At 39.7% G+C, this 26399-nt stretch overlaps 1 pseudogene; it reads right to left on the reverse strand.

Annotated features, from left to right (window-relative positions):
- Window positions 1–2220: 2220 nt before the first annotated feature.
- Window positions 2221–2993, reverse strand: LOC134382352 (small ribosomal subunit protein uS5-like; annotated as a pseudogene).
- Between the last annotated feature and the right edge of the window lie 23406 nt (window positions 2994–26399).

Below are 26399 nucleotides of genomic sequence, written 5' to 3' on the forward strand. Positions count from 1 at the left end.
CCATGGTGGTTTGCTTGGTTCCTTTTTTCCATCATGGATTTACTTGTATGCAGAGAATGCACCACGAATTCCTATTTATGAAAACCTTTTGGTGTTGGGATCTGTGTTTTCAAACTTTTTAAGGAGCTTGTTGAAATTTATGAACGCTTCTGCTAAACCCTTCACTGAATTTTCTTGGGGGTTGTTATTCTTTTTCTCCTGCAGTTTCCTTTTCTCTTGCCTCTTCTTCAGCTATGCGTTCCTGCTCCAGTTCCAACAATTCATCAGTCAATTCCTCAGGAACTATCTCTAGGAGCTCCTCAATGTCATCTTCATTAACACCCAGGTTAAAGCCATTTGCCATCTCAGCCACAGCCATGTTGATTTTTGTGATCTCCCTCATGCTTGGAAAACCCTCTGAAGTCATTGAATGTCTTCTTCCAGAGGCCATTCTTACACCCCTTGGTGACTTCACCCCAAGCTCAAGCAAGGTTTTTGATTCAGTCATAGATGTTGTAATCCTTCTAGAATTTCAGCAGTGTCTTTTCAGCTGTAGCAATGGCCTAGGCAGATGTCCTCCTCAGGTCGTAGGCCTTAAAAGCTGCTATAACTCCTTGATGAATTGGTTGGATCAAAGAAGTGGTGTTTAGAGGGAGAAATATCACTTTGATATCAGGATGAAGATCACCAATAAAAGGAGAATGTGTAGGAATATTATCAATAATAAGCAAAATCTTAAAAGGTATGTTATTTTTCAAACAGTACTTCTCCATTTCACTGGTAGAGTAATTCAGGAGGGCACCTTGGAAGAAGAGCTGGGTCATCCATGACTTCTTATTGCTCCTGCAGTTCATGGGCAGTGTGTGCTTATTGATATGCTTGAAAGGCCTGTGGTTCTCACCGTGCCAGATCACAAAGGGTTTCACTTTGTAACCTGCAACATTGCCCAAAGCAAGACTGTTACCCTGTCCTTAAAAGCTTTGAAACCCAGCATTGACTTGGCCTCCTTATGGATGAAAGTCCTTTCAGGCATCGTTTCCAGAACAGAGAGGTTTCATCCATACTGAAGATTTGTCCTGGCTAGTAATTTTCCTGCAAAATCAGCTTATCTAAAGTTTCCAAAAATTCTTTAGCTGCCTTCACATCAGTATTCACAGACTCACTACTCACTTTCACATTATGTAATAAATAATGATTCTTGAATCGTTTAAACCACCCAGAGCTAATAGTAAATTCAACAGCATAGCTGGGTCCAGCCTTTTTCTTTCAACATTACAAACAAACTTTTGCTTTGGCCGTGATCATCATGGTACTGATAGGGATACGCTTCTGTCTTGTCTTTAATATGGATTATTAGAAGTTTCTCCTTATCTGATTGATACGGGCCCTTTTTGAATTTCCATTAGTCTTGTTGCCTTCAATGGAGCAGATCCTTCAACAGCTCCTGTCACTTTGTTCTTGTTCTTCAGGATCGTAGCTGTGGTGGAATCGTGCATGCCTGACTGGAGAGCAATAACCATCACTGATTTGCCACCTTCATAGTCCTTCATCACTTTTAATTTCATTTCCAGGTCAATCAGTTGACATGGCCTCTTAATGATAACATTAGCAGTGGATTTTGGATGCTTAGGGGCCATGACGAACAAACAACACGACATTAAATCAAGCACAAGAGTATATGATGCAGTTGCGAGCCACAGTAAACACGAGATGTCCGAGGCTGCTGCCAGCCTAACACAGCAGACTGTGTCACAGTGAACGTTTTTTTAATGAGCATATAATATAGTAAATACATACACCAGTAACATAGTCATTTACTATCATTATCAAGTATTATGTACTGTGCATAATTGTACGTGCTGCACTTTTATACTGCCGGCAGCGCAGTGGGTTTACCGCAGCATCACCACAAACACATGGCAATACATTGTGCTATGATGTTACCACAGCTACGATGTCCCTAGGCGATAGGAATTTTCAGCTCCATTTTCATCTTATGGGACCACCGTTGGATATGTGGTCTGTCATTGGCAGAAACATCGTTTTTTGGTGCATGACTGTGGTTGCAAAATGTAACCATGCATAATAAAAACAAAGTTGAATAAAAATGTTCAGCATTATCTTTCTGGCCAACAAACATTTGCCAAAAATGAAAAGTTTTATTTTAGCTGTCTTGGTGTAGGGGATCTTTAGAGCATTCTCTCTCTCTTTTTTTTAAAAAACAGGGTTAATTAATTCACTTTATTTTTCTTGTATAAAAACACTAGGTTGTGGCCACAATTGGAGTCTGGTGTGGGTCTTCACTAGCTGGACAGTGAATTCCTGATAGGGAGACTTGGTGAACATGGTTTCTTTCCAGAGGTCAGGGGTCAGATAGCTGTAAGTCTTGAAGATAGCATCAAAAATGGCCTTGCTGGAGTTGCCCAGGGTGGCAGCAGTGCAGCCCCGGGGCCAGGTGTAGCAGTTGCTGATACTGGCCATCAGCAACAGGGGGGCCAACACCAGGCCAGTGCCTCTGGGGGCGGGGATGAGGGACACCTGCACAGATCCTATGCGGCCAGTGACCTTGCAGGGGATGGTGTGGAACTCGCCGATCTTGTTCCGCCAGTAATCTCTCTGCACAGGGGTGATGGAGAGCTGGGCCAGGTAATGTCTCCTTGGCTGGCGGTGGCTACTTTTTTGGAGCACTTAACATCCAGACTAACATGGCCACTGTAGTCCCAGAAGGCTGATGGTCAGCATGGGTTTTCTTTTGCATGGACTTAATCTTCAAAACTTCATCCTTGGGGATGCCTCTAAGACAAAGTCAGTGATCTCAGACTCCTGAATGGGCAGGGAGAAGAGGTGCCCCTCCTCCAGGGATTCAATCTCCATGTCCTTGGCCAGGAAGCCCAGCTTAGCGACGGAGAGCCACTCCTTGTCCTCATCCCTGCCTTTGTGAGCTCTGTGGGCCTCCATTCACCGGCATCATCCACTACTGGGTGTTTTCTCAGAGAAGCAGCTCTGTAGAGCATTCTTGACCAATGAATTCAGATGCTTCTTAAGGGCACTACTGAATGATCTGATATATCAAGGGTTGACAAATTTTTTTTGTAAAAGGCCAAATTGTAAATATTTTAGGTCTTGAAGACTATGTGATCTTGGTTTTGACTATTCAGCTCTGACCCTATAGTGCAAAACAGTCGCAAAAGTTGTCAGAATCAAAATGGAGTCACTTGTGTTAAAAAAAAAAAAAGATAACCCTGACAAATAGAGCCAGGGAAGGCCATGAAGTGGGCAAGTTCTTGTGCCTGATAACAAGAATTATCACAAAGGCCTCTGCAAAACCAGAACTTGGCACAGAGGCCATTACAACTTTAACAAACAAATACTTCTGCGAGGGCATCTGTCCAGTAACTGTCCAACCTCAGACTATCATCGCCCTTGTTATTGATCCTTGTAGCTAAGGGTATTTTTCCCAAACAGTTGTGTAATCCTCCATCATTTCTCCTTTAAAACCCTTTGTCTTCCTTTACATCCCTGAATACGTACATAGTTTACTATGGCATGTATATTCTCATTGCAATGTTCTATTCCCAATTATTCATTAAGCTCTTAGAGAGCCTCTCTCTGTTATTTAGGTTAACACAAACGCAATTCATAAATTGTTCCAATAAAACTGTGTTTACAAAGCAAGTGGTGAGCTTTAACTGGTCCCTGGGCTGAGCTGTAGTTTGCTGACTCCTGGAATACACCATCAGCACAGCGGTGCTTACTCTAAGTAATACCAAGTGATGTTGGTATAGATTTTAAAGGGAGTGGACAGGTAAGTCAATCATCTTAATAGTTGCCATTTTTTTCTGCATATACATCTATTCCTGGGAAAAGAGCTATTAGAAACATATACAAAATTATTCAGTTATGGGAAAATATTGGAATCATTTCCACTAGCCTTGAAGTAAAGAACATGATAAGAATGCCTGGCATAACTCCATTATTCAGTGATGTTTTGAGAATCTCAGCCAAAGAAATAAGAGAGCAAAAGGATATAGATATTGGAAAGAAGGACACTAAACTATCACTATATACAAGGGATATGAAACTGTACCTGAAATGTTTAAGAGAACCAACTGAAAAACTCATAGAATTAGAAAATCAACCATAAGGCAAACATTAAAAAGTCAATTGTTGCAATATCCAGCAATTACAATTGGAAAACATAATGGTAAAATATTTTACTCATGATAGGTCAGAAATTTAAAATGCCGAGGAGTAAGTTAAGAAATGTGTAAAACCTAGATACAGGGACTATGAAACTTTTCTAGAGTACATAAAATAATAACCAAATAAATGAAGTGGTGGTTGAGTTTCTGGATGAAAGACTCGGTAATTTAAAAATGTCAATTTTCCCCAAGTATATTTATAAATTCAATCTAAACCCACTCAAAATCCTTATAGGCTTTTGTGGAAATAGACAAGGTGATTTTAAAATTTAATGGGAAGATAAAATGTGAAGACAGAATTAAGCAAAATGTGAAAAAGAACACTGAAGGAGACTTGCTTTTCCAAATATCAGAACTCCTATAAAGCCACAATTTCAAACAGTGTTATGCAGTTTTGAAAAATAAACAATAAATCATTAATAGAATATAAACTTCAAAGGTAAAATCATATAAAAAGAAATTTGTAATAAAGTTAGTATTTCACATTGGTGGGAAATGGATAAACTATTCGATAAATTATCTTGAGACAACCAGTTTATCCATTTGAAAACAAGCATAAGTCTTCATTCTTTCCTCTTACCATACCTGAAATAAGTTCCAGATGGACTAAAAATCTAAATGTAAAAAAATTATCGTTGCTCTTTTTCCCTTTTCCTAAGTAAAGCACATTATGGGTGTTAAATTTCAATGAAGTAGAGTTGCACCTGTTCTAATCCATTTTGTCATATGTGGGCTGCCAACACTGGTATTTGTTGAGGCAAAGGTGAAAGGACAATAGTGCTGTATAGACTTTGTCATGCAGCCAGCTCACTCTTCTGCCACACAAGCAATGTCCCAGGGAGGGGGAAAATAATCAAGGTGCTTAAGGAAGCAAAAACAAAAAACAAAAATGAAAAAACAGAAGAGAGAACTCAATTCACAGAGTTTGGTGAAGTACCACTTGCTTTTCCCTTTATACGATCAGTTAATCATTTTACAAAATGCCGAAATCATCAGAGCCTGAGCTGAAACAGCGAATTCAATTTTTTCCTCTCCTTTAAATGTCTCCTTTTCAGTTATACAGCATTTTATGAAAAATTGATGTCTTGGTAGTCAACATGATGAATGTTGGGACATGTAGGGAATAGTTTAAAGAGTTTGTTTTAACAGTTATGCATTTAAATTGTCCCATTATAGTGGACATGTTTCCACTGCTAACAAAAAATCAGTTCTTAAAGGTTCAGTTCTCCTAGAATTTTTTTGCTGCTTTCAATCATTTTGATAGCAATTCTGATGAATTCATGAATTAAAATTATTTCATCCAAGTGTCAGATGTGAAGGTAGCAGTTCGGGACCTCTTTTTCTTTTATTGCAGGGCTTTAATACATAATGCTGAAGACATTTAGAGTTTAAAAATATGATACATTCTCTAAGGAAAACCTTTAGATATCTAAGCTCGATAGGACATTTGCCTGAAAGCAATTAAGTTGTGCAAAGTTTATCTGTATAAAAACCATTTCTGCAATTCTGTGTATTTTTGTTTAAGTCCAGTTCTTAGGTCAAGGTTCTAGCTTCAACTTTTGCTCATAGTAGAAACATGATAAATATTTATTGAATGAATGGGCACATAGAAAACATTATCTGTTACTGTATTCCATCACTGGGAGAACAAAGGTAAATTGTCTTTTTCTTTTCCTTTGCCCTTTTTTTCCTGCTTACCCCCAAATCATGGACTTATAGAATAATGTAGCTGGAACTTAAGAACCATTAAAGCCAATTTCTACAGTTTACAGAAGGAACAACCAAGGCCTAGAGTTTTGAAGTCATGTCATCAATGGCTGCACAGCAGTTAATGGCATGACAGCCAGATGCAAATCCAGGCCTTCAGCTTTAAATTCAATGACACTCTTATTATGCCAGACTGCCTTTTGAGTGTGTTCCTATATCAGTAAAGGGTAAATAAAGCGAGGTCTGAAAACCAGGCCAGGCCTTTGGCTTTTCTTCTTCTAGAGGAAGAGAGAAGAAGTCCCCAAAGACCTTTTGGATTTTTTTCTTTAAGTGTCCATATCTTTAGAAGCACCTCAGAGCTGGTAAACAGCCCTTTTGCTGCCCGTCATGAGCTTTTACCTATTTTAGTTCATAGCAAGCAGTATTAGTGGCAACACAGGCCAGTGTCCAAGGTACTGTTCTAATGAAGACATGCAAACGTGACTGAGATTTAAGAAAATGTCTTTGCCAGAACTCTTCTTAAGGAGTTCTGTAACTAGAGAAAGTTAGCATAGGCCTTGAGAGTATAATGAAGGTTCTGGAAAGTCACAGGTAGTCACAGAGGAGTTTTAATTGAGGGAATGAAACATCTGATTGGTTCTTCTGAAAAACAAGTAACTTTGTAAAAGTAACTATAACAGCAGAAAGGCAGCATGAAAGCAAGATGGGATGCAGGGAAAACAACAAGGAGGCAATAGCTGTGATCCTGGTGGTCTCTGGAGGTGAGCTGAGCTAGTGGAAATGCAGCAAAGTAAAAGGACTTGAGAGGTATATGGGGACACAATAGTCAGGACTTGGTAACTGACTGAATACAGTGGATGGGGGAGTGAGGGATTAGGAGACTCAAAGATATTCCCAGGTTTCTGGTTTGGTTGACTTGGTAGATGTGCCATTAATAGGAATAGAGAAATCTGGAGAAGGCACAGGTTTCGGGAAAATATGTTGAGTTTTTGTTCATGTTGAGTTTGGGTACTGTAGGGCAACCAAGTGGAAATGTCCCATAGATGGTCAGATATACTGTCTGACACTTAGATATGTAGAGGATTATTCAAATGAGTGTGGACAGTACTCTCAGACTGCAGCAAAGCCCAGAGAACCTGTTCTTGCTCTCATCTTGTATCCTAGCACCCACCCCCAACCACACTCCAGTTCACCTGTACTGGATTCATTGTAGTGTCTCCAAAACACCGGGCACACTCCAGTTTGAAGGCCTTTGCTGTGGCCATTCTCTCTGCCAGGAAGGTTTTCCTCTCTAAATCTGCATGGCTAATTCCATTACCTCCTTCAACGATTTACTCAAATTTCTCCTTCTCAGTGGGACATTACCAAGACTACACTATTTAAAATTGTGATCCTAATTCTCTCCCCAACATATTACTTTCCATGCTCTACTTGCTCTTTATTCCACAGTTCTGATCATCTTGTATCATGCTGTACCATGTATTTATTCATAATATCTATTGCTTTTCATCTCTCTTCACTGCAGGAATGAAAGCAACATGAGCAAGGATCTTTGTTCACTGATGTGTCCCAAGTGCCCAGAACAGTGCTTGGCACAAAGTGGGAGCTCAATAATATTTGCTGATTAAGTGTTTGCTTAGTACTTAAGGGCCCTATTTTATTGACTCACCGAAGGACCAGAATTTCCATATGGAAACCCCTATTCCTACCACTTCTCCCACCACATTAATCCAATGCAACAGATTCTTAGAGTAGTGATTCTCAAACTTGGACACACTCAAGAATCACCCAGGGATCTTGTTAAAATGCAGGTTATGACTCAGTCACTGAGTGTGAGGCTGGAGTTTCTGCATTTTTATCAAGCTTCCAGTAGTGAAAGTCTGTGGACCCCACTTTGATAGCAAGGCTTTAGCATCCAACTAGTGGTTAACACCTACTAAAAGTCACAGACACTTTCCTATGCATTAAGAGCTTGTCATTTCTATAAAAAACAAGATAGAAAAACATGAGCCAGGTGACAACATACTAAGACAATTAAGTGCCAGAAGCAATGATGGACACAATAGTTACTTGTGGAAGCTGAGGAAAGGGAAGGTCAATGTGGGCCAGAAGAGCTGGGGATGAGGGGATTGGGATGGGCCTTGAAGAGAGGAAACTACTTGGATGGATGCAGATGAGGAGCACTTTTGGTAGGGAGAGTGCTTGCTAATGATAATTGGTTGAGAGGCCATTGATTAAGAAGTGTTTGGTTTTATTCCTATAGAGAACAGAGTGGTGTATTGAGCAATTAGAGTATTCATTAAATAGTATCTAAAATAAATTCAGTACCTATCACATGCCAGGTTCTTTATGTGTATTATCCTAATCTTCCCAACAATCTGTAAAACAGTATTGTTATCTCCTTTTGACAAAGGAGAAAACTGTGGCTCAGAAGAGTTGAGTTACTGGACTTCTAGAACACAGCTAGAGGCTGGTATTCAATAGGGGTCTGTCCAGCTCCAAAGCTCCCTCTCTTTTTACTCCAGTATCACGCCTTTCAGATGTGAATGAGTCTGACTGTGTGCTCTTCTGCCCACCAGAAACACCCAGGTTCCTTCAGCTGCTGGGTGATTTGAAGTGAACCCAACCTGGGCTTCTGGGTAGCTTGGAGAGAGCCTAGCATGTGCTCTTTGCAACGGATGAATTGCTGCTTTACCCTACATTTCTTATCTTTCCTGTTTCACTTTTAACTCCCCTTTCATTTGAGGCTCCCACATCTACCTCTGGGGCACAGGTGGTGAAAGCAGACTCTACTTCTGGGTCTTCCCCATCCTGTCAGTTCCATATCTTTGGGTCAGTTATTAAATCTCTCTAAAGCTCAGTAGCCTAATTTATTAAATGGAACATTATTGTATTTGCTCAATAAGGATGTTATGAGGATCAGCAAGGATTATGTACACAAATCTCCTAACTCTATACCTGACACATAGTAAGGACTCAATAAATGCTAGTAATCATAGCACATCCTACAGCATTTTATGTGCCCTTTGTCTGTTCTCCCACGAACAGTGAGCAACTTGAAGGCATGAAGTGTAAGATACTCATTCTTGTATCTCCATACTCAATATTATGCAAATAAATAACACTTTGTAATAAAAAGTGAACTGACTATAATTCCAGAGTCCAGGTTTCTGGCATACGCTGAGCTTGCATTTGATAGTGAGAGGATGTGCAGTTGAAAATACAGAAATCCTATATTTGAGGGATCTAGACTTAGTGGGATGTAGTTCTAATGTAACAGTTTTGAATGATTTTAGATAATAATAATAGCTATCATTTTTTATCCTCTTGTAACATGTCTGGTACATATATAATTTTATTCAATCCTCACACCAATCCTATATGATAGGTACTATTTTTATCCTTATTTAAAATAAAATAACATTCCAAAAGGTTAAGTAACTTGTGCAAGTGCTATCAACTAAAAAGTAGAACCAACCAGTACTGAAATACAGAAAAGTATGACTCTGAAACTAGTACTCTTTTCATGCTCCTCTCTACACACTTTGCGAGTTACTTATAAAAACATCTCCCCAAAGTCCAAACACTTATGAATGTGAGAGTTCCCCATATACATGGATAATGTTGTACCTAAACTGAGGAGTCATGGAAGATCATAGGCCAAGACTCTCAAACTGACAAGTGCTCATTTACAAGGGTATATCCCACAGCCCACCTATTCTATCCTTTCCTTTAATGGGCAAACAAGATGTAGGCATATCTAAGAAATACCTCTATAGAAGTAAAAATCAGGGGAGATTAAATATACACCTACTGTACCAATAAAGGTATGGATGATTCCTACTTGAACTGCAGCACATACATGTTAAAGAGTATCAATCAGAAAATAACAGGTCAAAAATTATGTTGATGCACCAATACACACTGAGGGATTAACTCAGTACTCCAAAAAATAAGTAAATAATAGCTCTTAAAAACTATTCTGGCTGGCCAGTTAGCTCAGTTGGTTAGACTGTGGTGCTGATAACACCAATGTCTGGAATTCAATCCCCGTACTAGCCAGCCCTCCCTCCCTCCACCAAAACTACTCATAAGAAACCCTTAATTCTTTATTCAACTGAAGTCTGAGAAATCGTATGTCATTTATCCATAGCAGTAAAATGAAACACCTGCATGTTTGAACCTGTCCTCAGGCCATGGCTTGGCCTTTACGTTATAACAGCCATTAGAATTGAGGTCTGTGTTCATCCAACTGGAAAGCAGCTTTGTAAAGCTCAAGTTCTCGAACCAGACACCATTCAGGAGGCATGAAGACCAAGAACGTGATGCATTTTATTATGAGAAAATGGAGTGTTGTCATCGAGAAAAGCCTAGAGTTGAAATTTAAAGAGAAGAGCAAAATCAGGGCAGGAAATGAAGCCACTTATCACTTAATATAACTATCAATCTATTGTTATTATGAAAGGTAATAATTATTAAGTGCTTTTTATGTACAGGATTGTGCTAACTGCTTTGCATATATTATCTTGTTTACACCTCAAAACAAACCAACAAGGTAGTTACTGTTACCCATTCCCCAGTTTACAGCTGATGAACTGAAGTTCAGAAAGGATAAGCAACTTCTTTCAAGATCATTTAGCTAGTAGGTGCTGAAACCAGATGTTGAACTCAAAGCCTATGCTCTTAACCACTAACCAATTCCATCACTATATTCTAGGTTTAATGACCTATCAGCTAATGTCCTATCAGAGATCAGACTGCATCTCTTAAAATGAGGGTTGTCATCCAAATTGAGATTCATTTGACAGTAAAAGAGGGCATTATTTATAATTCTGTTGGGCATTCACAAGGACTGTCCAAGCAAACAGAAATCTATGGTAAGCCTGTTTAATATCTTTCCAATCCACATCCTGACATGACACATATATAGCCAGAATATAAACACAAGTTTGTAATTGTAGTTGAATGTACAAGTTAGATAGTATACCACAAACACCTGTAGCATAACCATTATGATATACAGCAATGTGTTAAAAGACCTCGACTGCACTTGAAGAATGTGTTAGTCTGTTTTGTGTTGCTATAACAGAGCACCTGAGACTGGGTAATTTATAACGAACAGAGATTTATTTGGCTCATAGTTCTGGGACAGCTGCATCTGGCGTGGGCCTCAGGCTGCTTCTACTCATGCCAGAAAGCAGTAGGCAGCTGGCAGGTACAAGCAGATCACATGGCGAGAAGAAGCAAGGGGGGTGGGGGTTGAGGTGCTAGGGTCTTTTAAACAGCCAGCTGTCTGGGGAACTAATAGAGCGAGATCTCATTCAGGTCTGCCTCCCCCAGGGAGAGCATTAATCCATTCATGAGGGATCTGCCCCCATGATTCAAACAGCTCCCAAGACTGCCACATCGTGGATCAGATTTCCATATGAGTTTTGGCAGGGACAACACATCCAAACTCTATCAAAGAAAATATATTTTCCTGACGTGAAAGGGACCAATCAATTGTTTGGGTCCCAAATTGTGCTTTGGTGCTATGTGGAGCAAGGTTGTACTATGAAATTGCAGAGGTGAGAACTTTTGTATCAATGCTGAAAGGCTGGTACCTAGTAACAAAGCCATTTCCCAATACCCCTGGCCCAGCAGGAAAGAAGTTCTACTAAACTGGTGACAGGCACAGCTGCAGCATCTGGTGTCCATAGTCCAGGCTGAACTAGGATGTCAGAACAGGTGTAGAGGCAAGAAAGGGCAAGGCCATAGAGGCATAGAGGCTGGGGCAGGGTGGATGGGGTAAAATGAGGCTGCAGAGCTAAGGAGAGACATCCTCAATGGTAGTTACATAGATTCCTTTTAGATATTGATCTTTTTATGGGAATTCGTTACTTTTATTAACTGGAAAGAGAACTTTTTAAACCCTTGTTCTCGGACCCTCTTAAACCAACATAGGACATGCAGCACTTACATGTGGGAGTTGAAAAGTCCTACATTCATTCAACAAAAGTTTCTTGAGAACACATGATGTGTTCCAGGAAGTCTTCTAGGATCTGGGGATGTTGTGATTAACATGACAAATCCTCTGACCTCACTCTTAAGTACGTCTAAATGCTTTTGTGGAAAAATGGCACTTTAAAAAGGGGGGTTATATAAATAATCTTTTTCTAACTCATGAAAATTATATCCCCCTCTATCCCTCAGTTTCCTCAAGTGCAAAATAAGGGCACGGACCTAGGTACCTCCCCAGGCCTCTTCCAGCTCTAAAATTCTTTATAACCCTGTTTTCACTTTCATCAGATGGGTGTGAAAGACAATTCTTTTGTTTATTCAACTTTTCCATTCTTAATATTAAAAGTCTAAATCCATCTCAAAGCAGCACATTTGATATTTTTCTATACATAGAATACCAATCAAAAGGTTAAACACAGAGATCATCTAAGGAGTTAATCAGGACTCTTCCAGGGGCCTCTTCTGGGAGTTGCACGAAAGAAGACTTACTCTGTTTTTTGCGGGCCTTGTGTGCACCAGCACTCTGGAGAAACCATGTGGTGGCACGGCACTATTGTTGAAGGAGAAAGTTTATTTTTCTTATTATTTTGCTTGGATGAAAAATAAAGAAATAGACTTCAAAGATTACTGCCCCTTTCCAGAATATGAAGAAAATTTCAACATGTCAAGCTCAAGACTGATAACATATGGCAAGCTCATGTAGGGAAGGGAGAGAGAAAATGATCGTTGATGCTCCGTTTGACATTTCAGCACTACGCAATGACTTGCACGGATGACCTCTAAGCCTCACAAGAAGCCTACCTTGTAAGCATTATTATCTTCCAGGCTAAGATGAGAAAAATAGGGATAGGAGAAGCAAAGTAAATTGTACACGATTAAGCAGCTAGGAAGTGGCAGAGTTGAAATGCTATTTGATTCCAGAGTCATGCTCTTTCCAACCGATCCCCTTTTTGAGCTACCGCAACATGTTTAACTCAGTTTAAAGATCCCAAACTTAATTATAGGGTCAGAAATTTAGCTGTTGGTTTTTCACATTTAGCCTTATAGTATTATATTTAAAACAACATATAGAAGTGCTCCTGATTAAAGAGAATTTCTTCAATGTCTTTGACAGATAATTTTGATGTGTTGTCACTGGCATCTGTTGATTTTCTTTTCCTGTGTGAATTATGATTTTTTTTGAGTAATTATGGATTATGCCCTGGGTATTTTGAGCATTATGTTTTGAGGCTCTGGGTCATGTTTAAGTCCTATGGAGAATGTTGATATTTTTGCTTTAGCAGATAACTGACACAGTTGGGTTCAGGCCACCAGTTCTTACCAGCTTTCTGTGGATTATGTTTCAATGTCAGTTCTGTTTTCTGCAGCCCTCCCGCAGGTATGCCATCCAGATGTGAAGATGTATGTAAACACATAGCACAGTGCCCAGTACATACAGATGCTCAAATATGCTAGCTGTTTTCCTTAAATCATCACAGCCTATGTCTACCTAATGTGGCTAAATCATAGGACTGAAGATTGATTTGTTTTGAGAACAGACCAGCAGCTAGGCCAAATACATGAGGAGACAGTTGATTTGGCACCACTATGTTCATGAAGAATGAACAGTCTCTGGATTCAGAGACTAAATTATATATATATTGAATACCAGTTTGGGCATTTAGTAGCAACATCACTTTGGGCGAATTACTCTGACATTGAGTTTCTGTCTCATCTTCTATAAAACAAGGTAAATAATGCATTGATAAATATTTTTGAGAATTAAAAAATTAAATATTAAATATTAAAATTAAAATATATTATATCCATAGTGCAGTGTCTGGCACATTGTAAGTACTTAATACATATTTTTAAGAAATTCTTAGTTTAAGAAAAAACATACTTTGGTAACAAAAAAGTTGTTAAAAAGAAAAAAACAACAGTGATATTTTTAGTGCATGTGCGGAAGATATTCTTGTGTTCTGTTTCGCTTTGCTTTCCTTTACAGTTATATTCTCGTTAGTGACAGATGCTGATGGGATTATAATGGGCTAAAACCCGTTCGATGGTAAACAGTTAAACCTATGGCCTCCAGGGTTTCACATTAGACCCTCTTATTTCTCTGACCTTATTTCACACACTTCATTTACTATTCTTGGACATCCTTAATAAATCTCCCCCAATTCTCTGATCCTAGGACCTTTGCATCAGCTGTGCCCTCTTTCCAAAAATCTTCACACAGCTGGTGTTTTCTCATTATTTGGGTCTCAGAGCAAATGTGATTTCTCCTGAGAGGCCTCCCTGAGCACCCATCTCAGGTGGTCATGTCCCCACCTGCACTTGTAACAATACATCCTATTATCCTGACTAATTTCATTCACAGCATTTATCACTATCTGAAATTGTTTTATCGTTTTATTTAGTTTCTTGTTTATTGCCTATTTTCAGCCAGTAAAATGTCAGCTCTGTGAGGTAGACATCTTTTTATTCCTATTGGGGTATCCTCAGAACCTAGAACAGTGTCTGGTACATAATAGGCTTTTAAATACTTGAATAAACAAATAAGCAAAATTTCACTTTGTTGCCTATATGTTCTTGAATTATTTTATTGTACTAGAAGAAAAATCCATAAATATTATTTGTTCACTTAACTGGATTTTTTTTTCACTTTCTGGTTCCCCAAACATTCAATAATTTATCAACATAGCTGAGTAAATTTTAAATGTGGATTGATCTCCACATTTAAAATCTAGATTTAGTATTTTTAGTGCAGAAGAATCCGATAAAAATAGGAAGCCATTAATTTTGCGACTTCTCAGCCTCCAACGCATGCATGTGGCATGGTGACATGGGGATCTTGGGCAGTACATTAAATTATGTAACAATAACAGAATACCAATAAGGCAATATAATACCTGAGGCCGCCTCAGACAAAATGGTCTGTTTGCATGTGTTGCTCCCTTAAGGGGAAGCAACCTTTAGCTTTGTGAAGGCTAATGTGGATCCTTGACAAAAAGCTGCAGCCAGACACAATCACATTTAAGAAATACAAACTCTGTGATGATTTTGGCCAACTTTGATCTGTAATGTGGCTGAAAATGAACAGAGGTTAAGTGTTCGATTTCAGGCCAAGAGAGCCTCCCTAGTACTTGCTATTACGGGTGTCATATTTAATCTCTTTGGTCCACTTCATTTGGCAGGATTTGCTCAAGACAAGTCTGGGGTGATTTATCCTGGTCATTAATGAGCTCTTTCTCCAACAGGGCAGTTCCTCCCAAGTTGGGCTCCAAGTCATTAACAGAAGGATCTGGAGGACTGTTGACAGCGTGGAAGATTAAACTGACAGAAGAAATTTGGGGTTCCAAGTCACCTGATTGTGAAAAGTCACCCACGATCACTCTAAATCTCATAAGCTTTGATACCCCAACAAAAAAGTTATATTTTATTTTAAAATTAATATGAGATGTCTTCAAAAAGTTCATAGAAAAATTCATATTATCTTTTAATTCTATTTTTCTACAAATTTTTTGAAGTACCCTTGTATTTGTTCATGATAAGCATGCAAATTATACAGTCCCGGATATTGAAAAATTTAAAAACCTATCCCAGTCACCTTCACAAATCTACATTCCCAAGAGATAACCAGTATTGTAAGTTTTATTGGCATCCTTCTAGAAATTTTCTAGGTATATAAGTATATATCTACCTATGCTCACGCATAGAGAAATAGGCAGATAGCTGAATAGTAATGGGATCAATAAAAAAATGATTCTTCTACTTATATAGTGTGGCAGAACACAGCAATGGCCCTAATTCTTCACTCCTTCCTGTAACTTTGCAGTGTTCTCTGCCGTGGGTGGTTGATCTGACCTATCACTTGACACTGGGCTCAGCCATGTCACTGACTTTGGCTAACAGGGTGTTAGCAGATTTGAAAGAGCAGAGGTTTGAAGTAGGGTTGGGCATTGGTGCTGCTCTCTTGAACTTCTGCTACCATCCTAAGAATTGGTCTGTTCTAGCCTGCCTGGGGATGCGAAACCCATGGAGTGGAGCTGAGTTGTCCCAGCACCCCAGCCTAACCCAGCCTGGACCAGCCAACAGCCTGGCAACCCTCAGACCTGTGAGCAGGCCCAACCAAGATCAGCAAAGACTTCTAACTACTGCCTCTCGCTCCCATTTCACCAGATGCTAGGGAAATGGACGCTTACGGTTGTATGTCCACTCAGATCGGTTATTTGCTAAGTAATGTTATTGTGACAGTAGGCAACTGATATATACGTCTTGGAGCTCTTTCCATATTGGTACATAAAGACCTACCTTTTCTATTTTAATGTTAGTTAAAATATTCCACTTACATAAGTACTCTGATTTATTTAATTCATCCTCTATCGACAGGCATTTAGGTTGTTTACAGGTTTTTGCTAGCCTAGCCAAACAACACTGCTGAGAACATACACAGATAGACATCTTTATATATTTGGCACACTGATCCAAAGGATAAATTCTTAGAGGTAGCATTGCTGGGTCAGAAGACATGTGCATTTCAAATTTTGCTAGCTGTTGTCACAAAAACTTGCTTCTAAACTGTCTGTGTCTGGTCATGATTTTATTTTAAGGATGAGAAAGCCTTTCAGCCTCCTCTAGAATAATGCATCTTTTTGAAAGAATGTTATAGGAATTTGATATTTATTAACTTCTAAATTTTATTAACTTTAACTTATAATTTTTGTCTTTTAACTTATACAAAATATTGACTATTGCCATAATTATTTATGTTTTAGTATATGGGACCTTTTCTTTCTTTTTCTATTTTTAAGTACAAGAAGTTATATCCTTAAGGTCAGACTTCATTTGCTCAGTAGGTCTGGCCAGGCAAATTCCCATAAGGGTCTGGGAGCCTGAGAACAGGAACTCAGTCCCAAGACTCAGGCTCAGGAAATGCTGACAGAGAGATCAGAGCACCGACATGGCATCTCCTCCTGAGATTCGCATCTTGTCAGTGCTGGGCAGTGGAAAGAAAGAGAGTTTTGGAGTTCACCTGAATGCAGTTTGAATCAGGGTTTTGCCCTGTATGTGCTGTGTGAATTTAGACATGCTATGTCAGCCCACAGGCCTCAGTTTCCTCATCTGTACAAGAAGATGGTGATATAGACATTCATCATTTTGTGACATGTAGTCCACTTCTCATATCTGTTGCTGCTTGTGAATAAACAAAAACATGAGGCAGTCACTGGGCAGCTCACCCCCCAGGGCAGCTCACCCCCCAGGGATGGGGAAGCATACGGAAGTGGCAAGAGCCCCACTGATCTGAATTTAGATGCTCCACAAACCCCTTACCGACTGAGGAGCCCTGAGTGTGATCAGTTCACCTCTGCATGTTGTTTCCTCCATTGTAAAGGGGAATATGAAATCTACCTTGCAGTGCTCATGTGAGGATTAGAGGTGCTATGTGCAAGCACCTACACCAGCCTGGCACACAGTAGGCTCTCAGGAGTGGTACTTTGTACTTTCATTTGTGTGTCTCTCATGACCATAAATGAGTGGTTGTCATTTTACCTCACTGTTCCGTCCTGCAGTATTTTATCTAATTTAGGAAGCACAATCTTTCCCCACATTTTCACATCTCTGAAAATGGTGTGTGGCTTAAAATTGATGATATTTTGTAATTGCTGACAGCCAGGCCACAGTCATAGTGTAATTGTTACCGCCTGTGCATGTGGGAACTTGGTGACATGACCAGACAACTGGAATCTCTTGATGTCTCAGTTCACAGACCATTTAAGGACCATTTGAGGAAGGACTAGGATTCCCACTTATTGTCTGAAAACTGTTATTTCCATTATTGCCATTTTTACTGCCATTGATTAAGAGCCTAACAGGTGAAGGAATCTGGGCTAAGACCTGAAATGCAAAGCCCTTGAGGGTCTTACAATATCACCAGAGAAAGAGGGCACAGACATAAAACATAATTAAGTGTACGAGACAGTCTATGGCTGGTGCCCAAAATTAGTGCAGACACTGTATAAGTGCTTTAAGAGGCAAAGAAAAGAGAAATAGTTGGGAGGGTGATGGTGTCTCACAGAAGAGGAAAACATCATGAGGCTAGGACTTTGGGAAGAAAGGGCAGTCTTTCTGGGATAGGGGATGGCTGGAATAAAGGAGCAGTGAAAGAAATACCCAAAGGATATGAAAACATCTAAGTAGCCTCTTTAGACTGACGCATCAGGTCCACCAGATGAAGTGGATAGAATGGTAAATAAGGCGAGAGAGTTAGTTACAGGCTGGATTGTGACCTTAAAGTCGCATTCTATGTCCCTCTTTATTTTTAATTCATAAATTAATGATGTGAATGCTTGCGGATGATTGCCATTTAGGCCACTGAGAATAGGAGGGAAATTTCTTCTTCATGGATGATTTGATCTGATTGTTCAGAACTAGAAGAGGTCTCAAAAGCCAATCTGTCCTGCTGTCTGACTATTAGTGGAAACAATGGCATAATTATCAGCCACTCAAAAATAGAGAGCATTATTTTTGGCAGATGTCCTTTAAATGTAATTGGTTCAATTTGATAACCCCAGGAAGCAAGTCAATTTGTTTGATGAAACATTTTTATGGCCATGGTGGGCCATGGGCAACACCTGCTTTGAAAATCACAGAAGCTAGTATTACCCTGGCCATATGATGTACAACTTGTAAAAGATGAGCAATCATTTGCTTATGTAGTAGATCCAGGCCTTTTCTTAAGACAAGCCTGCCTGGAGCTGAGAAAGGGCACCTATTGATCTAAGTGAGACTTTCACCCCGTTAAGGCCCTCAGTGTCCATCATGGGTGAGACTGATCTTTTCAGTGGGACCTGAGACCCTGACCAATCTATGGAAAATTGCAACCGACTCCCCTTCCCATCATCCTGCACTCTCTTGACTTCTTTACCGGTTGTGTTTCTGTTTCATAGAATTTGTCACCTTCTGCCATTCCATATCATATACTTGTTTACTAAGTTTATTGTTCATTGTATGTCTTGGCCAAAATAGATGCTTCACAAGGGCAGGAATTTTAATCTGACCTGTTTATTACTGCGTTATGGGAGTCTAGAACAGTGTCCGCAGTTTGCAAACTTCAAGTATTTGAAGAACTGTTACGTGAGTGAGTGATCTCGGCAACGAGAAGCCTGGAATGTTGTGGAGGGGATTACCACATAGTCCTGGGGTCAGTTCCATAACTGATTCTGTGGCTTCATTTTTTTCTGTATTCTAGGAATCTATGACTTTATACTACAACAAAAGAGAACAAGTAAAATGTAAAATTTTAAATATTTTTCTAAATTAAAAATATTAACACTTGGAGGGTGACCACTATCATTACTAGTAACAGTGTGGATTATTTCTCCAGGTCTTTTTCTTGTTTATATAAATGGAACTACATAGTTTTTGTTTGGTGGTTTGTTTGTTTTTGGCTTATTTCCATTTTTATTATTTGTGAGATATATATTTTGCATTGATTGAGAAGCAATATGTGCATAGCAGCATGTCACAGATATGTCTAATGATAACAGGATAGGTCTTTTCACTTGATAAATATCCAAGATGAAGGTTTGATTTTAAAAAGCTGACAGAAAAAGGACACAAGCATATTCTTATGTCTCTGATTTATAAAAAAAATGACTCTGCCTATTGCTCTTAACCACTGGAATTGGGACTGGCATTACATATTCTGGCAAAATAAACACATGGGATACTCAGTTTATTACTGGATTTCAGCTTTCACAAGCAGTCCCTAATCCCTCATCATACATAACCATTAGTTAAATTCACATTGAGCTCACTGTATGTTTCTCTCAAGCCCTTCAAGGGCACTATTATACCATCTTGCAATTTTTTCCAGCACCATGACACTTGAAAGAGAGGCCTGAGAAAGGAAGTTAAATGAGGACTTAAATGAAGAGATTTTCCAGTGGTGTCTTCTGAGAGTGAATGCCATATATTTAGGTGTGAATTGCATTATATTTTGTTATTAAGTTGCGGAATTTCATCTCTAAGGGTAGCTTTCAGCATTTTCTCCATAAGAGAAAACACTGTACATCTGGTATCTGGTGTGGCTAGTACTATGCCAACAGAAACCTGAAGCCACCTTCTTTTACCTCGTCACCTGACTGCTAGCTAGGGAATGGAAAGGGAGGATGTTTACCTACTATCTTTTGACTTAGGTGTTTTGAAAAACTCCTCAAATTTCACACACATAAAAAAGTCTCCCAGTTTGTATCATTTTTGCCAAATATATCTAGCAAAATTCTTTGCTATGCTTTAAGTTGTAGGTCAGAAATAAGAGGCACCTGGAACCTTAAAAACCAGCTAAGATAATACTAGTGGATGAATTAGTAGTATTCCTTTCATTAAATCTTTAATTGACATTTGTTATTTAGAAAGCGCACTGATCATAAGCATACAGCTCAATGAAGTTTTACAGCCTGAACACACCTGTGTAACAACACCCAGATCAAGAAACAAAACATTGTCAGGTGTTCAGAAGCCTCCCATCCCCATCCCCCGTGATCCCTTCCAGTCACTACCCACCCTCCAAGGGTAACCACTATCATCACCAGTAACAGTATGGATTAGTTAACCCTGCCTTTTTGTTTGTTAGATAAATGAAATCATATAGTACATATATGTACTTTTGTTTTGGGCTTCTTTCCATTTTTATTATGCTTGTGAGACATATATTTTGCATCGGACTTAGTTATAGCTCATTTATTCTCATTGCTGTACAGTAGTCCACTATGTGAATACACCGCAATTTATTTATCTTTTCAACTCTCTATGCGCATTTGGACAGTTTTCAGTGTGGGGCTATTGAGAATAATGTGGCTGTAAACGTTCTAGCGCATGGAATTATGGTGGAAATATGTAGGCAGTTCTGTTAGTTATATGCCTAGGAATGGAATTTCAGGTTGTAATACCTTTCTGTAGGTGAACTGATTGTTATCCCAAAAGGAAAACACGCTTATGCATGGAGGAGTAAAGAGTATGTGGCAGCGATAGAATCCAGGGATAGCCATAAATGCCTGATGATTTCATAAGAGGACTGCAAAGTTTTCATAGGGCTCCTCACTTCTGGTGCCATGAAGAATGCAAATTCCTTATCTCTCCCACAGAGAGGTGGGGTGTGGAGGGGAAATATTCCCATCACCACAAAACCCCACAAAGAATTTTACTCTCCAAAATCAAAGCATCTAAGTTAGACCATTGCTTCTCATTCCAAGAAATTATCCTGTTTGTATCTGCCTCTCTAGCAAGCACCAAGGAGAGCAGAGAGCCATAATGAAAAATCACGCTTGCATATCACTCCCATCTGCAAAGTACTTCGTAGATATTAACTAATTAATCCACTTCTCTCCTCCTGCTCTCCCACCCGTCCTCCTCACCATGAAGCAGGTGGCATCTCCATATTACATTGTTCATTTGCACAAAGATAAACACAAGAACAGGTTATGCCATATCCTTAATGGGGTCCAGGAGTGTAAAATAAATACTTTGCTGCCTGGGGCCTTTGTGAAATAAAATTACCACATACTTTAAGCCTGGAGATTTAAATTGCATAAATAAAGCCTCTGAAGAATTTTTGTCACATATGACAGGAAAGATGGATTCATTGTTGGATTTGTGTACTAAACTGTCACAGTGGTTGCTCATGAATATCAATGATGCAATAGCTCCTGGGAAATCTGCGGAAGAACCATAAGAAGGAGAAATCACTAAATGTCTTCAAGCATGGGACCGAACAAAGGCTATTAAGGTAGTTACTCTGGGTCACCCCTCCCAATCCAAAGACAAAATTTTTTAAATTGCTTAGAAAAAAAAGTATGAATGAATTGACACTTAAATTTGTAAATATATAGGAAAAAATAATGTCTGTTCCTTCATGTGTTTGTGATTAGAAATGGGAATCTTGTTATTCTTCAGAACTTTTAGAAAATAACAATATTCCACGTAAGTTCTAGTTGTCAATATTTAGATAATAACCACAAATAAAGTTTGGTTTAAGTTATTACTTTCTAATGAGAAAAAGCCTGAGTCTGTGGGAAATTTTCATCATTTTATATTTACCAATTTATAAAAATGGAGTAAGCTACTTTAATTTTAGATACAACCTACATTTGTAAAACCAGGAGCCAGGAAAGTAATCAGAACTAGTGATTATACTGGGTGAAAAAGAATTCTTCCTGGGGCTACGTTCTGCTCTGGTTCTATGCTTGCAGCTCGCTCTGGTTTCCCAGGACTTTTTTGTGCATATTGAGGGCACTGAAGGCTCCTTAGGGCACTGAAAAGAAAAGAAAAAAAAAAAAAAAAGAGGGGAAATAAGCAGTTATTAGGCTTGATAAGTTTGTTCAAGAGAGAAATTAAGATGTTTAGTATTTGATTTTTTCCATCCATGTAGGCACTGCTGAGGTAAAACCCCATATCATAAACTTACAAAGGAGAATGAAACAGAGCCACTGCCCTCAAGGACTTATAGATAGTGGCAGGATTAAATCAAGTAGGCCTATGTCTACAGTACAAGACAGAACAAGAGCAGTCTTCTGCAGTAGAGGGTAATGAGCCGCTAGGGACCCTGCCCGCACCCTGTCTCCCATGGTATGTAGAAATGCCCCAATAATAGCTCATTTAACAGAAATACAAAGTGGTGCTCCATGCACATGAGGGATGTCTTGAGATTCCAGAAATGAAACGGGAACTCAAAGCTGGTACTTAGAAGTTGAAGCCAAAAGGTCCAAGGAGGGAAATTTACCTTCAGCCCAGGCCTTTTAACACCAATCTGAGGCATATGGTGATCGTCTCCTGTGGAAAAGGGCTCTTATGCTTTTAAAGAGAGTTTGAGGAGTAGAGCATTTCATTCAGGGAGGGGGGAAAAAACAAGACAAAACAGCACTGGGAAGAGCCGCTGGTAGTGAAGTGGCAGAGCAGACCTGGCTGACTTGTGAGCTGCGGGGGGAGGTCACGCTGGTCAGTGCGTGTGTATGTGTGTATGTGTGTGCAGGCGAGTGTACATGTACCTGTGTGCACACATGCATGTGTGTGGCAGGCTAGTGCTCAAAAGTGAGTGGGCTGCGAGAGAGTAGAGGTAGCTGAGGCGGAGGAGAAGTAGATCATCAGGGGAAGAGGCAGACGAATGAAGAAGGAGCCGGACTGGATGAGTAAGAGTCTCATTTGTTGGTGTTCTCATTGCTTGAGGATAAGGGTGATCTTTATATATTTGTGGGCAAGAAGGCAGAAAGAGAGGTGTTGAAATGCAAATGACAGTAACAGGTGGAGCAAAACCAAGGAGGAAGCAAAAAATGTTGGACTCAAAAGTAGATGGAGGGGTTAATATTGGAAAAGGGTAGGTAAAAGCAGTAATTTTTTCTTTATCTTTTCATGATAATTCATTATCTCTGGGCATTAGAACTCTGCTACCATGAAAAGTCTGATGTCATTCCTTTGTAGGCCATCTACATTTTTATCCTAGCAGTATGTGAGTTGTCTGTTTTTGCTTAACAAATGATTCTGAAATGTACTAGAATAAAACAATAAACCTTATCTCACCCAGTTGCTGTGGATCAGGTAGGAGGAGCTTAGCTAGGTGGTTTTGGTTCTGGGTCTCACACGAGGTTGCAGTCAAGACTGTGGCTTGGACTGAAGGCTTGACTGGACTGGAGGATCCACCTCCAAAATGGATCACTCCTACGCCTGGTAAATTAGTGCTGGTTGTCAGCAGGAGGCCTTAGAAACTCCATGTGGACCTCTCTATAGGGCTGCTTGAGTGTCCTCACAGCATGGCAGCTGGGTCTCCCTAAAGGAGGTGATGAGAGAAAGAGAGAATGATCTAGATTTGGAGGTCTCACACCTTCACTATTACCACATTCTGTTAGATGTTACAAGTATGTCCCTACATAGAGCCCAGGCTTAAGGGCAAGAGAATTGGGCTCCATCTTTCAAAGTGAGGGGTATCAGAGAATTTGTAGACATCTTTTTAAATTACCACTGGCAGCTAGATCTTGAGATGGATACAATTAAGAAGCTTGAAAAATCTCACATTGGAGATGTGTGATATGCTTAGATGATCCAAGATTCATTAGGTGTGAAATAATGAAGTGTCTACACACCATAATATGTTATCCCGCATCTGCATGCCTGCGAAGGTTTGTGCAGTTCTGAATGTGTCATCACTCCATTGCCTCTGCTGCAGCATCTACGACAGCATGGGAAAGTGCTCTCATTGGGATGGGACGGGACAGGAGAGCAAGCAGAGGCACCGTGGACCCACGTGTCCCTTCTCTGCTTTTCAGATCTCCTCGGTGAGAGCTTTCTCCTGTAGTGTTTCCAGGAGAAACAATAACGTTAGTCACAGAATTTCTGTAAATTCAGACCTCTCCTGTCCAGCTGGTCAGAGCAGCGCAGCCCTTGTAAGAGTGGAAAGAGCCAGATTTGAGGTGAAGCTTTTAACACAGACACACTCAAAAGAGAAAAATTTGCCCCCAGTTTTGTTACCATTTTCTGCCAGTGCACTTGGAAGGAAGAAGGAATTAATGAGGCTCATTGTGTATGCAAGGGTAAGCACAGTTTGTGTTGAGCTAAGTCTAGCAGAAGCTGAAAAAGCATATCTGGCACAGCGAAGTAATTAGACTTCACATTTCTCACATTTTGTAAGGAAAAAATGTCTTTAGTGGAAAGTGTCTTTAATCTCATTTTGCTCGGAAAGAAAAGACTTTTCTCAGCCCAATCCTGGGCTTGGTCCTTTGTTGACGACATTTAAAATGAAGGTGCAAATCAATGTAGTCATATTTTAGGTTATTTGTATGCTCTGCAAGAAAGAGGAGACTGCTTGAAAAACAGAGCTGGTGCCAGGTTCTTGGCTAGAATTAAAAGCTAGCAATATAAGTGTCCAGATCAAATGCAGGAATAGGGCAATGATGAAGTCATCTATTTCTGTTCTTCTCAAATGACTGGAAATACCTAGAGAATGGTGAGTGTGTCTTCCATATAGTGGTTAAAATATGGCCTTCCCAGGTTCAGTTCTGGCTCTGCCACTTTCCTAGCTGTGTGATTTAGGGCAAATTAACTTCATTCTTTCTCTTTCTCAGTTTTCTCATCTGTAAAATGGGGGAAATAATAGTACCTTATCTAATAGGGCTGTTATGAAGCGGAAATAAATAAATAATGTAAATTACAAAAACAATGGTGCATTACAAGCACTGTAAAGATTAGCTATTTTTATAATGAATATTAATTATTACGAAGAGTAGTGTGCAGAGAGTAGGTACTGAATAAATATTTGCTGTTTGGACTGAACACCAAATAGTAAAATATAGCAGACTGTTAAATATAGCTGAGTCTGTTAGGAGAGGTTACTCTTTCACCCGCTTCCATTATAGCATCAGTTACTCCACATACTGCTCCCTCCCATACACACACACTCCACTAACACTTGGTTAAAGTACTTTTCCTCTGTTACAGTACTTCTCACGCTGCATCATAATTGTGTGTCCATATCTGTCTCTCTCCTTGAACTGTGGGAGTACTAAGGATGGAGTGTATGTCTTACTTATCTCTTTATCATCAGCATCTATCTCAATGCCTGCATATAATAGGGGTGGCACAGTGAATATCTGTGGATAGAGTGATTGACTAGTTTAAATTAATCAACAAATATTTATTAAGCACCTACTATGTGCCAGACACTTTGCTTGGTGCAGGAATACAGCAATGACCAAGACAGACACTGTCCTTGCTCTAATGGGGTTCACAATCTAGGAAAGCTGTTTCCAGAATTCTAGGTCCCTCTAAGACACTCAGAGAGAGAAGGAAGTCAGTGCATAATGTTTGTGATTCCTACTCCATATCAGTTAGGATACGTTAGATGCATGAAGTCAACTAACAGTGACTTAAGCCATAAGAACACTATTGTTTAAGGACCAAAAAATCTGGTGTTAGATGGTTCTGAAGATGGTTCATTAGTTCCTTGATGTCAGGGTAATAGGTTGGTGTATCAGCAATTCCTTTGGGTTTCCCCTCAGGATGGCAAGATGACCACCAAAGCTCCAGGCATCATATCTTCACACCATTATCTCCAAAGGCAGGAAGCCTGAAGGGTTTCCATGTGCTTCTCTTTTTTTAACAGGGAGGGAATATCTTTTCCTAAACATCTCCATTAGATCTTCCCTTACATATTATCCAAGATGGGATTACATGGCATCCCTACCTTCAAGGGAGGCTGGAAAGTTGAGTTTCTGGTTTGTTCAGCCTGTAATGAGAAGTAGGCAGAGGAGAAGGTGGTTGGGAATGGCTTTTGGGTAGCCAAACAACTGTGAGTGCCATTCTCTGGCTACTCCCACTTTTCTTATTCCCATGACCTCGAGCACAAGAAAGTGTGAGCAGCATGTGTGGTACTCTGCACCCTGCCTCATCCTGCCCTCCACCTGCAAAATGAGCAGATAGAATGGATGGTCCTCAAGAGTTCATTCAGCTTTGCTTTTCTAGAATCAATCTATGACCATA

The sequence above is a fragment of the Cynocephalus volans genome, chromosome 1 (assembly GCF_027409185.1).
Source record: "Cynocephalus volans isolate mCynVol1 chromosome 1, mCynVol1.pri, whole genome shotgun sequence".
In the NCBI taxonomy this organism is placed as follows: Eukaryota; Metazoa; Chordata; class Mammalia; order Dermoptera; family Cynocephalidae; genus Cynocephalus; species Cynocephalus volans.